Raw genomic sequence first — 13,892 nt, forward strand, 5'->3', positions numbered from 1 at the left:
AGAACTCACTACACACAGCGGTCGGTTTGTGGTGTGTGTTAAACAGTTTTGTGCGGGAACTCGGCCTAAGCCATCTTTGTATAATTATTCACTTGTCTCTACTTCCACAGTAAACCCCAGGGCATCCATCGTGCAAACAGAATGTCATCTTTGCAAGCTCCAGGTCTGACTTGGAAGATTTTATGCATGAAACTCAACACCTCCAAGATCTCCAGATCCTTGTGTCTAAATGACCCTGGTGACCCTCTGTGTCCTCCACAGCTAACTCTCCAGCGTGTGTCTACCGTGTCCTCAAGCCCAGCCAAACTAGACTCTACTCTGTACAAGAATAAACCATGTGGTTTCCCAGGGTTAGAGCCTTCCTTCCTCTCCCCTACTGCACTCTAGTCACCCTAAAATCTTAATTTAGATCACACCTACTCACAGATTCCCTACCGGAAACTCCACCCCAATGTTCAACCTTCCCAAGCTCTACAGTGCAGAACTTCCATACAGGAAGCTACAGTAGCTACAGGAGTGATTGGCTTGGTTCTTATCTTGCCTAAGGAGAGTCAGTTGCTCCCGGCAGGCACTGTATTTCTGTTGATTACTGTTACCCAGGTCTAGCACACAGTGTGTCTGCAGGGAATGGAGGACGATCTGAGTGAGTGAATTGCCCATTGAATGCACACTATTGACCTGGGCACCATCAGGTCCACAATTCCAAGACCTCAGACTCATGAGACCTTTGGAAAGTCAGTTCCCGATATGGGCCAGGCTCAAGAGGGTTCTCACAGTTCTCTGAGGTCCCAGTGTGAGTGTTTACGAAGGAGTGACCAGTGTGTGCAAAGAATAGCAACTGCAGCGTCTTCCTCCCATATGTTTAGAGCCTGAGACTGCTCCTTCACAGAGACCTCCAGACCAGCCAGCTCCTCCCCTGTGCTGTGCCTAATACACACAGTGAGGTTCTGGGTTGCTGAGGGAGCCAGAACCCCACCTGATCCCACACTGTATGTCTTTCTGTGTGTCTCTCTGTCTGTGTGCAATTTCTTCATTCCCCCACTGCCCTTAGTGAGGGTTTTATGCCACCAACCTTGTCCTCTGGTCAGAAGTCACTCAGTACATGGACTCTATGAGCAAAAGGCTAGACTCACCCACAGACATATTGTGGATGTCCACGTCCCTGGGGAGGCTGCCCTGACCTCCATATGAGGTCATTGTTCCTGTTCCTAAGCTGCCATACATACATGGGACTTGAAGCTCTAGCTGAGTTTCTGTTGTTCTAATCCCTATCTTGCAGGGAAGACTTGAGTCACCTGGCAATGGCTTCTTGGTTGATGGCATCAAAGGATCAGACCCTGAGGCAGCACACACCAAAGCTCCCATAAACCACGATCTGGGTTCATCTTTTCCAGATACATGCCTGTTTGATCTTCATAAAAGTCTTGGAGATAGATGTTAGCATTATTGGCATTTCTCTGATGGGGAAACTGAGGTGAAAAAAGGTTAAAATCATACAACCAAGCTCATGGCTAAAACTGGCCGAAGCAAGTAGTGTGGAACAGAGCCAAAGGGCACAGTCACCTCATCTGAACACTGACTAACACTTCAAATCTCTCAGCCTCCAGGGCTCACCTTCTGTTGGAAGAGGTGAGCCTTCTTAACATGACTCCTTGCCTTTGGGACACAGGTAGGGCCTGTGTGTGCCAGGCTTTAGGTCAGCCCTCCACTGAGACATGACTTAAGGGAAGTCTGAAAAAACAGCCAGGACTTTGAAATATGTCGCTTCATTACATATCCATTAAAGGGCCGAGAGGAAGACATAAGTCACCAGAAACAGCCAGGAAATGTGGAAGAGTTGCATGAGTCAGAACACAATTACCCATTCTGGAAATTGGTTTTGGTAATAAGCAAAGCAATACCCCCGCTCACTGCTCCAGGGAGGAGAGTGAGTGTTCACAAGGCAGGCAGGGTCAAGATTGCAAGTGACAAAAGGACAACTGGTTTCCAAAGCAGCTGTGTATGTCACGCTCAGAGCTGCAATCTACTGAGCATGTGCACACTCCCATATGCACCCCCCCACACACACACATACACACACATGCCTAACTTTCAGAAGACTTACTGTCTAGACAAACTCATGCCAGACCCTTGGTCAACATACACGCTAAAGACCATAACTACCCTCCACATGCACCTTTGTGTCATGTGAGACCTTTGAAAGTATATTTATTTATTTTTTCATTTTGTTCTACAAATGACAGCTCGGGCACGGAATGGGAGAGCTGCTGCCCTTTATACAGACAATTTGCATGGGATGATTCAGGGTTTCGTTTGTTTGTTTGTTTTTTGTGGCAAGGGTGAGTTTTGATGAGGTCTCAGAGCTTTACTTGATATAACTGCTTTTTGGAATGGGGACTCCAGACTTGTACCTAAACAGCCGAGGTGACTCTCATTGATTGACTGTGACTCTAGATTGATTTCAGTGACTTCAAAGAGGATGGGCAACAGAGCTTACAGTAGCAATGTGACTCATTCGGTTACCCTTCAACTTGACGCTCTTTGCAGTCTGGTAGCTTCTTTTCTGTTGCTGTGATAAAATACCCTGACAGAAGCCATTGAAGGGAGAAAAGGCTTGTTTTGCCTCATGGTTACAGACGGGATACTGACCACAATGGTGGGAAAGCATGGAGGAAGGAGAATGAGGCCATCCCACAGCATCAGAATCAGAGAAAGAACAGGAAGTATGGTCAGTCTGCCCAACCTCAAATCCCACCCCACCCCACCCCATCCCACACCACCCCCCGAATGACGAACTTCCTCCAGTGAGGCCTGATATTCTGAACACTCCATAACTGGGGAGAGGGTCAGGGGGTGATGAATCCCCATTAGAGATGTCCTCAGATGAAGGCTCCCAAACCAGACACTGGATCCCACAGACTGAGTAAATGCTCTCTCTGGGTTAAGTAGCATCAGCCTCTATAGACTGTGAGCAAAAGGGATGGCTGCTTGACACCCGGCCCCAGAATGTGTAGGCTGTGTCTGCAGGTAAGTTACATTCGCCCCTCCCCTGTCACAGCTTCCCACGCCCTCCTGCGCACAGCCCCATGACTAATCCTAATATCTAGTCCAAAGCAGGGTTAAGTGCCCACTCTGTTTTCCACACGTCTCCCTGATCTGAGCCATAATGTTTATCCTGACAATCTTTCCTAACAGAACGCTATCTCAAATCTGCCAAAACCTTTACAGATTACTAAGGCTATGAACACACATTTCTGATATGCTCCTTGTCATAACTTATGTGCTGTCATTCCCACTGCAGATAGAACACAAGCTTAGAGAGCAAAGCCACTCTGTGTGCCTGTGCCTGTGTGTGTGTGTGTACATGCGTGCGTGCATGTGTGTATGTGTGCGTGTGCGTGTGTGTGTGTGCATGTGTGTGTGTGAGTGTTAGTCTCCACTCAAGCCTTCTGATTGAATTTTTTTCTCACTATTTTGTGACTCTTCAAGTTAGGGGGAAATCCAAGATGAATCGCAAGGTATAAGAGAAAATTTGAGGTCATCTGTAAATGCCATATTCCTCTGGGGGTTGGGGACAGTTACTTTCTTAAAGCTGCTAAATTCAATTAGCGCATGGGAAAGCTTCCCCATCACCCATAAAAGCACTTTTTAAGGAGACAGAACAGGTACTTGCTGTGAGCTGCTGGCAAGGGCATAACGTTGCCCTACAGTTCTTTTCCTCCTACAAAACACCAGGTCCGGAACATACAAGTCAATCTGCTTTATGGAAATCAAGAAACCAGGCAGGTCTCAGACGGGTGCAGAGCCCATCTACAGGACAAAAACAAACACAAGGCAATCCCTCATGGTATCCTCCCCACCAGCTCAGAACGAGACCGAAGAAAATGCCCAGCACCTGCCTGCTTCCCCTTGCGCAGGAAGACCAAAGACTGAATGAAACAAGGTTGTGCTGCTCAGACTATGAGGGAAACAGGACAGATTGACTTCTGATATCTTGCCTAGAGGAAGACCTGAGAGGGCACTGGAAACAAGGGAAAAGGGAGTTACTCCCCATTGCAGAGCACCTACAGTGTGACAGTCAGACACGAACAGGTGCCACAGGCTTGCAAAAGTTAGGTGATTCTCAGGTTAGAATGTGCGTGTACAAGTTCATAGGGTGGGCATCATCACAGAGATGGTTTAAAAGACCTTCAGGGTCTCTAGCCTGGTCTTTTCCTATCTGAAGACTGCCTGTCAGGATGGGAGAAGGTGGCTGCTTTCCTCCAATGTGCTGACCCTAATGTGAAGTTCCAAGGCGTGGATAGAAGGAAACAGATCCCAGTCAAAGGTGCTCACTACATCCCTAGAAATCGATGCTAAAGAAACAGAGATATATGGATGGCATCATAAGTTATTAAAAATTAATACCTTACATGTACTCGATGCACTGCATGGGAGAGGCTGAAGAATTCATGAGCCAAAAAAATCAACAAAATACAAAGGAAATACTAGAAATGTTAGGGTTTGAGGAAATAACAATTGAATGGAGAAATTCACCAGTGAGGACCTGCTGGTTATGTTCTGTCAACTCGAAGCAAACTACAGTCAGCTGGAAGAGAGATCCTCAAGTGAGGAATCACCTCCGTTATATCAGCCTGTGGATGAGTCTGCTGGGGTATTTTCTTGATGAATTATTAATATGGGGTGCCGAGCCCACTGTGGGTGATGCTACCCTTGGGCTGGTGGTCCTGAAAAGCATCTTGAAAACTGAGCAAGCCATGGAGAGCAAGCCAGCAAGCAGCACTCTTCCATGGCCTCTGTGACCGCTCCTGCCTCCAGGTTCCTGCCTTGGGTCCTTCCTGCTTTGTGTTCTCCTGATAATGGACTGTAATCTCTAAACCAAATAAACATTTTCCTCAACCAGATTACACTGGTCAATGTTTGATCACAACCAAAGAGACACAAACTGGAGCAGAAGCTCAACCCAAACTTGATGGAGAAGATAAAAGAGATAATTTCAACACAGGTCATTTGAAATGACCCAATTAGACTGTGAGATACCATTGCCTAGACCAAGAGGTACCCTTAAAAAGTTCCAGAAAACAAAAGGAAGGGACTGAAAAATTTATCTGCAGAATGACCCAAACCTCCTCAGGGTGTGGAGAGGGAAATGGACATCCAGAGACAGTAAGTCCAGAGGAAGCTAACTAGCATGGATACAAAGAAACCCACAGCAGAGCTCTTGCAAGTGAGAACCCTATGATAATCTCAAAGCTAAACAACAGAGAGGAAACTTTGAAAGGGAAAAAATAAACTATTAAGCAATGATTCTGTATCTGGCGAAACTGTCCTTCAAAATCAAAAGAGAAGTAAAGGATTTCCTACATAAAAGCTGGAGGTTTTGCCATTGATGACCTTGCAAGAAATGCTGAGTCTTCCAACTGAAAGGAAACCAAACAGAAACACGAATGCATGAGATTTGCTGATAAAGGTGTAGACAGACAAATACATACTGCTGTAATAATGCAAGGGTGTATTAATTATTAATTATTAATTCTGGTATAGAAGCAAAAGAGCAGGAACTGCTATAACTGCAAAACATATTAATGTGTATGCAACATGAAATGTATCTTTACACTAGTTTTCCAAAGCAGAAATTGAAGAAGATATACATGATTTTATAATTGAAGTTAAGTTATTAGGGAAAAAAATGAGTTGCAGCTAAAATACTTTCAGTCCCATCATAATCACATGCGTGCACGCACATCTCATAGGAGAGACACAAAAGAACAATAACAACAAAGACCCACAAATGATGAAGACAGTAGAAGCTAGCAATGGCAAAGGAGACACTGACACGCAGAAGACCGCAGAATGGCAATTACGTCTTACAGGTTGGTAACTACTTGAGATGTAAATATATTAAATTCCCTGATCAAAAGCACGTAGCACGGATAATGATCAAAGCCCAAAGTAAAGAACTATTTCACACTCAAGGACACGGATAACCAGAGACTGAAAAATCCCATCCCATTAAGACGAATTCACAAAAGGGAGGATAGCCTTACTGCTATCATATAAAATAAACTTTGACTCAAAAAACCATTACAATACACAAAAGACATTGTATGGTAATAAAGCATAAGTTCCTCCCAAACATATCACAGTTATAAATCTAGGCACCTCACAACAGAATAAGAATAAACTTCAATACATTAATGGAGTACCCATGTTTAATAATGGACAGAGCACAGGACAGAATACTAACAAGGGAGTAGGGTGCTTGTACATCATTCAAAAGCAAATAGCACTACCAGATACAAACAGAAGCTTTCACCAAATAGCAACTGAATATATATTTCTTCCTGGGTTTGAAGAGAACATTCTCCAGAACAGACCACAAGCCAATGATTAATACTAGCAACTGAGAGGCTGAGGTAGGAGGATCATCGGCTTTGAGGACATCGTAGGTAACAGAAATCATGTGGGGAAAAGATTCCAAATACATAGAAATGATACGCTGCCCTTAAACAAATAACTGTTTGAAGATGAAATCAGAAGGGAAACCTAAGAATCTTTTTAGATAGATCATAACGCAGACACAGCATGCCATACCTGTGTGCCACGGCGAAGACGGTATTAAGAGGAAAGAGGGCAGCAGCAATTCCTACAGTAAAAGAAGAGACATTGCCAAACAAAGCAATATTTCACCACAAAGAACTCACAAAGGAAATGGAAAAACTAAGCCCAAACTAAGCAGATGGAAGCAATAAAACTTACGATGGAAATAAATTCAATAGTAAATAGAAAGGCCATTTAAAAATCAGTGAAACTAAGAGTTGATTTAAAAAAATATGTCAATAGAACTGAAGATTCTTAGACAAAAGGGGGAAGGGCTGTATGACTGACAGAAAACTTGGGGTAGGGGGATTCTCCTAAAATAAAATAAAAAACAAAAGGGATCACAACTGGCAATAAGAGACAGAAGGGACTTTAAGACACTCCAATGAGCAGCTAAATACAAAACACATTACAAAGGTTAATTATGAAGAAGCAGAAAATCCAAAGAATTGCAATTAGTACAGAAATCTAACCACTGTTAACTATAAAGAAATTTTTTAACAACTGAAGTCCAGAACCAGATTATTACACTGATAAATTTTATAAAATATTTGAATAAGATGTAAATTTCCAAAGTCTTTAAAAAGTTGTAGAGGAAGGAACAATCAGATCGAATTTTATGAGGTCAGTATTAACTGATCTTGGAATCAGACAAAGGCATTTCAAGGAAAGAAACATATGAGTCAATGTACTGTTGGTATAAATACAAAAATGTTAACAAAATACTAGCAAACTGACTTTGGCAGTATAATTAAAATATCACACCTCACACATTCATTACTGAGATTGGATTTATTCCTGGAATTCAAGGAAGGTTCAGAATAAGAATACAAATCAATGTAATATGAAACGTTAAACCACAAAAAAAAACCATCGAAATAAATAATAAAAGCATTTGAGAAAACTATTATACTTCACATTGGTAATAGCAAAAGTCAACCAGCTACGGACGGAAAGTAATGATCTCAGCATAACGAAAGTCAAATATTAAAAGCCCATATATGACAATACGCCCAATGATGAAAAGTTGAGGATTTTACCTGTAGGTTGGTAGAGGATATGTGTGAACTGTCTACCAGACAAGGGATGAGTATCTAAAACATACCAAGAACCTCAACAACTCAGTAATAACAACAATGAAAGCCACTTTAAAAGTGGGCAAAAAGTTTGAGTGGTTATTTGCCCAAAGAAAGTACTGCATGGAAAACAGGAACTCACAACATCACTAACCATCATGGAAACCCAAATTAGTTGAAGAAACAATGAAACAGCACACTCACCTCATTAGAATGACTGAGAATGACTGCCATTAAAAAAAAAAATGAACGCTGAAATGTTTTGATTAATGTGAGTTTTGTGGTAAGAATGCAAAATGATTCAGCAACATATGGAAGACATAGGTACCTTCAACTATTGAAAATTAAATTACCATGTCTCAGCACAGCCATTTTAGGGTGTCTAACCAAAAGAATTGAAGACAGAATTGTTGATTTGGGACTTGAAGTGTCAAACAGACTTCTAGCCTTCAATACCTGCCACAATGTAGCCAACATCCGACTAGACCCCACTTCCTTAAGGGTCACATACCTCCTTCAAATCACACTACCAGGCGGGAACAAAGTATCTAAATACACAAACCTGTGGGGGACATTTCACCTTCAAACCATAATGATCAGGAAGTAGTGTTGCCATTTCTATGCCCAAGGTACCATTATGCACAACAGCAAAGAGGAGAATGTGTCTATCTACCGATGAATGGGTAAAAGAAATGGGGTGTGTGCAGAAAACTCAATGCTATCAGTCTGAAGAAAGAAGGCATTCTTGTTCCGTGGCACAATGAAATAAACATTTAATAACACATGGGAAATGAGCTCATCACAGCCACACAAGTACTACCCGACCCTACCTATGCGAAGAGTCAACAGCCACGAATAGAAAGCAGAACAGTGGTTTCATGGGGCAAGGGGAAAGTGGTAAGTGGCTGTTTAATGGGCAGACTTCCAGGCAAAAATTAGTAATTACAGAGATATGCAATACAAAAATACAATGTCCATATAATTAACAATATATTCCTGCATACTTTAAAGATAGGTTGGGAGAGCAACACACGTGAATCCCTGAGTTTGCTCTCCAACACCCTAATATTATTGAGAGGGCAGATGTCATTTTATGTGTGAAGATACCTGTGCCTATTTTCCCATGTATATGTTCAAAGCAACCACAGTGGAGCTACACAAAGTTAAGACTGCATAACTGAGAATCATGTTGTTCATTGTATTTTTTTAGGTTTATTTTATGTGTATAGGTGTTACGTAGGCTTGTATCTCTGTGCAGCATATGCATATCATGAGCTGCCATGTGGGTTCTTGAAGTGAAGTTTCTGGTTGTGTCCTATGAGGCAGACTCACGTGGTGTTTTGCTGAGGTAAGACCCATGGGGAAACACGTGATGTTTAGAGAGTATACACAGGACCCAATGGACAGTGACTAGGCACTCGCACAGCTAGCCTTGCAATGCTCCATTGGTCTTGTGTCTTCTCTGATCTGCAGTTCCTTGAGGGAAGCATGTCAAAGAATTTCTCCTGATATTCTGGCTGGTTCTGGTCACTACTGCTGACTCGTGCTGATTGAGTGGAGGCCTAGCTGGATCATGTCACCATCACGGCTGCTGATTCATGTTTGGTATCCTGACACTACTGAACTGGACTGCTGGTATCCTGACAACAGAGATTGGAATGCCTCCCAAAAACTACTAAACAGGCCCACATCCCCTTGTCCTATTTACCATCTTCTCTCCTTACATTTGGACAGTGGGCAAGAATGGTGGTCAACACATTTGACAACACTTATTAAAGTAGGTTTTTAAAAATCTAAGCCTGTAGGTGCAAGTAATAGTCATTTTTAATTAAGGGCAGTAATAATGCTTTTTCTTTTATAGTGAATTTATTGAAACCAAAAAAAGCTTTGAAGACTTATAACGTAGCATGAAGCAAATAAGTGTAGAGGTGATAGTGGCAAAAAAAAAAAAATCATCAACCTCGAATGATAAAACTTTAAGGGAAACATCACCAAACTGTTACTGCCAGTCTGGCTCTACCATTAGGAAACTGATTTGTTTCATTACAGTCTCCAATAGCCCAAGGGGTCACCACTGAGACACCACTGAGAGGAACCAATTCTCATTCACTTGGCAGAAGTGAACCAACAGGTTTCCACAGAAACATGGCTACAATCCTGTTCCCACTCAGTATCCCGGGGTCACCACTTGGAACAGGATCACTTGTTGTCTTTGTGACTTTGGGTTCCATTTCACAACTGTGTTCTCCATGTGAGAGACACAATTAAACACTTCAAACTTCATGGCCCAAGCCTGAAGCATCTGATAAGTGTGGCTTACAGGGCAAAACAATTACAGAAAGGGGACACTAACATGAGATCCAGGTACAATGTTTTCCTTACTGCCTGGATCAGGGTGTTGGTGTCGAGGTAGGATAAGGAGGGGAGGGGTGTTGATGGGGGAAAATAGCAGCAGATTGTGAGCTTAGTGTTATATAAACACAACAAAACAACCATAGGTAGGTGAAATTAAAAGCCATGAGTAACTTCTGCGTCTTGGGGAGGGAGTGGTGGTGGTGGGGGAACTATTACCTATCTGGTTGGAAGAGTTGTTACCTATCTGGTTAGGGGAGAGGCTCTTACCTATCTGGTTGGGGAGGGCTGCTATCTATCTGGTTGAGGGGGGTCTGTTACCTATCTGGTTGGGGGAGGGCCTGTGACCTATCTGGTTGAGGGAGCTGTTAGTTATCTGGTTGGGGGGCGCTATTATCTATCTGGGTGGGAGAGAGCTATTACCTGTCTGATCGCTCTTCGCATGAAATAATGAGATATCTTTGAGGCCTTAACTTTCTCTTCTTTTTCCAGAATATATTTAAGCTCATTAACTCTAGAGGTATTTCTCGTGAAATGGAGTCAAAATCTGTAGCCATCGAGAGAGACCAGAAACACCTACATGACTTACTGAAAACATCGATATTAAGACATTTACAAAGTTTGATTTTTCTCTATAAATTGCATGTTTATTTTCAAAAGCCCAACATAGGCTTACATTCCATTTGATTTGGGGGAGGGGGGTTTATGACCATGAACAAAATCTGAATTCAAAGAAGACAGAAGCTCCTTGAAACTTCAGTTGACAAAAGAAAATGATATCATTGTAGGAATTTTTCACGTGCCTAAATTATTTGTCTAAACATTGGTGTTGGACAGGAAAGGGATAAGAATGTGTGTGCATACGTGTGTGAACGTACACACACACAGACACACACACACACACACACAGAGAGAGAGAGAGAGAGAGAGAGAGAGAGAGAGAGAGAGAGAGAGAGAGAGACTTGGAGGCATTTAATCCAAACCAAAGGCACATTTTGTAGTTTCCGTCAACTGTTATCTTCAGTCACAGATTGGGTTATTTATTAATAATGGTTCACTCCTTCTGAACCTTCCAGCTGTTTCCTGATGGCTTTAGTCTTGGCCACCATGTGAGCTAAGCCACGTGTGAGAGGACCCTGACATGTGTGTGTAATTAGCTAGCTTCCTCTTCACGTTTCAGCTCTCCAACACCAAGCGCCCCCGCCCCATCCTCCTCCCTAGGTCTCGGCAGGCTGCAAGATCAAAACTGAGTCAATCTATCCCAACTGTTCTATGTCTCCCCACAGCCAACCAGAGCCCTAACCAGAGCCCTGATGGAACCAAGGCAGAAGGTAAACATGCATCGCCATAAGCCACCAAGACTTTGGAATTATCTCCATAGCAGATGTGGCTAACACATCCTCTGTTTGATTTCCTTCTTCCCAAGACTTTTCAGAGTTTTATTCTCAAATATCACACCAATATTTGGTGATGAGATTGCTTCTTCTGTTTAGAAGGCTGGATTCTCTGCCCAAATACACAGTAACCGGGGACTATATTAAAACATTGGTTATCATCAGTTCTATTTTACAAGTTGAGTAATTTAATATGATCTTCTCAAAAGAAATCTCGGTGTACAGAAGAGCTAGTCTAATTCAGTAAAGAGATGAATCCCACCCTACTGCTAATCTAAATAGTGACAGTCCCATATCAAGTTGCCAGGAGGAAGCTCAATCATGTGACCACAGACCACTGCAGGGTCGCAAGGGGACCGTCCATTCTCAGGGAGATGTGACATCCTCAGTAACCACTGTTAAACAAAGTAGAGAGAGAGATGTACTGAGACCCCACCAACTAGTGTAAATAGCGTTTCACAGGTAGAGGCAGGTCTGTACTCAAACTGGAGCTTCTGGCTTTGAAAAGACCGCTTCTTCTAAACTCAGACCGTAGCACACACTCCTAACAAACAGCAAGTGGATGAGCAAACAGAGGACCGTCTGAAGACCTCGACAGTTAAACACAACCGAGAGTCAAACACTTTGATTCACAGCCTGATGAAAGGGATGTTGTTAAGCACTAAGCCGTATCTTTATAAGGCATCGTTTCAGCTGAGGGTGCAGCTTAGCAGAAGAGAGCAGGCCGAACCCTTGCAGAGGCTTTGCACGTGCAGAGACTATCTGCCAGCCTCATAAGCATGGTCCGTCTAAAGAGATAACACTTCTAAAACAAAACCTTCTCTCCAGCCCCAAAGCCACAACAGTGGAGACAATGACAACGTAATTAAAGCACACCATGCAGGCGTAGGAAAGTGGGCCTATAAGCAGGCCTAAAACGTTAATTTCTAAGTTAGAGTAAAGTGTCAGTTTAAGAACAAAGGTCTCATCAACTAAACCCCACCCCCAACCCCACCCAAGGCTACTTCTTGAACCTAAAGTATGTGAAGGAGTCAGTTCAGTTTCTCAAAGGCCTTTTCTTCCATGTGGACACATTTAACATTGTGGTTTGAAAGCTTAGGACACCACAAACATATCCTCCCTGTCAGTCTCAGCAAAGGGCCCATGAACCAATCACATTGGGTTAAAAGAAAAAACAAAAAATCAAAACTCAAGACTACAGTTCTGTGAACCTTTACCTGCGTACACACCTGTGTAGGTACCACCCAGACCCATAGATAAACAAGGATAAACACCATCAGTTGCAGCCACTCTCTCCTCTCCATGGCCTTAACACCACTGGTTAGTTCTGTCTCTTAAAAACAATAAGCAAACAAGAAAGCAAACAAAAAAAAATCCTTCCGTGTAAATACAATCATGCCGCATGTATTTTTTGGCTTCTGCATTCTTTCGTCTCTCCTACTGATAAAAGTCAGACATGCGGTCAAATACATACGAAGTGTTGGTGACTATTTCTTGAACACAGAACCAATATTTTTATATATAATATTACTCAGTCTTTAAGAAATTTACGCATGTGTACAATATAATTTTCTCATGTGCACTCTCCATTCTCCCTGCTCCAAATCATCCTAAGTCTTCCCTCATGACTCCTCCCAATTTAATGTCCTTTATCAAAATGTTACTATAATCCACTGCGTCCTATTACTGCTGCTCATAGGACTCAGGCCAGCCACTGAAGTATGGGCCAATCCACCAGACTTTATCCTTAACGAAACCTTATTCTCCTCCTCAGTGGCCATCAACAGCCAATAATTAATTCCTCAGCTATGAGCTCCTCAAGTTATTCCCAACCCCCACCCACTGCTAGTGATTCACTGACCCGATCCTGTGCACCTACACAGGCCACCACAGCTGCTGTCAGGACCGCAGTGCTCCAATCATGTCTAGAAAACACTACTTTGTCCCTGTCCTTGACAACCTCTGGCCCTTACCGTTCTTCAGCCCCTCCTTGTGGGTGTGGGGTATGATATAGACATCCTGTTTGTGGATGAACATGCCACCAACATTTGTTCTCTGTATTTAGGACCTGGTGTAAGTCTTACAGTGATAATTATTAAGAAACACATAGATGGGTTGTCGTATTTATGTCACACCTAATGTATTCATTTTACTATAAATGTTAAATGTATTTAAATTGGTGCTCATGACAGCTATTTGAAGAACTACTTCCACCCTCTGGTAGTCTTTCTATCTTTTTAAGAATCCTTTATTTAAAAAGAAATGTAGGCCAAGAGATGGTGGCTCACACATTTAATCCCAGCCCTCTGGAAGCAGAGGCACATGGATCTCTCTCTTGAGTTCTAGGTCAGCCTGATCTACAGAGTGAACTCTAAGAGAGCCAGGACTAAAGAAAGAAAGAAAGAAAGAAAGAAAGAAAGAAAGAAAGAAAGAAAGAAAGAAAGAAAGAGAGAGAGAGAGAAGGGAGGGA

The 13,892-nt window shown here is 42.6% G+C and overlaps 1 protein-coding gene across 2 annotated transcripts in view; it reads right to left on the reverse strand.

Annotated features, from left to right (window-relative positions):
- Positions 1-13,892, reverse strand: part of Dok5 (docking protein 5) — a 147,476-nt gene that overhangs the window by 48,863 nt on the left and 84,721 nt on the right. The window lies entirely within an intron of this gene.

This window comes from Grammomys surdaster, unplaced genomic scaffold (genome assembly GCF_004785775.1).
Source record: "Grammomys surdaster isolate TR1022 unplaced genomic scaffold, NIH_TR_1.0 193, whole genome shotgun sequence".
In the NCBI taxonomy this organism is placed as follows: domain Eukaryota; kingdom Metazoa; phylum Chordata; class Mammalia; order Rodentia; family Muridae; genus Grammomys; species Grammomys surdaster.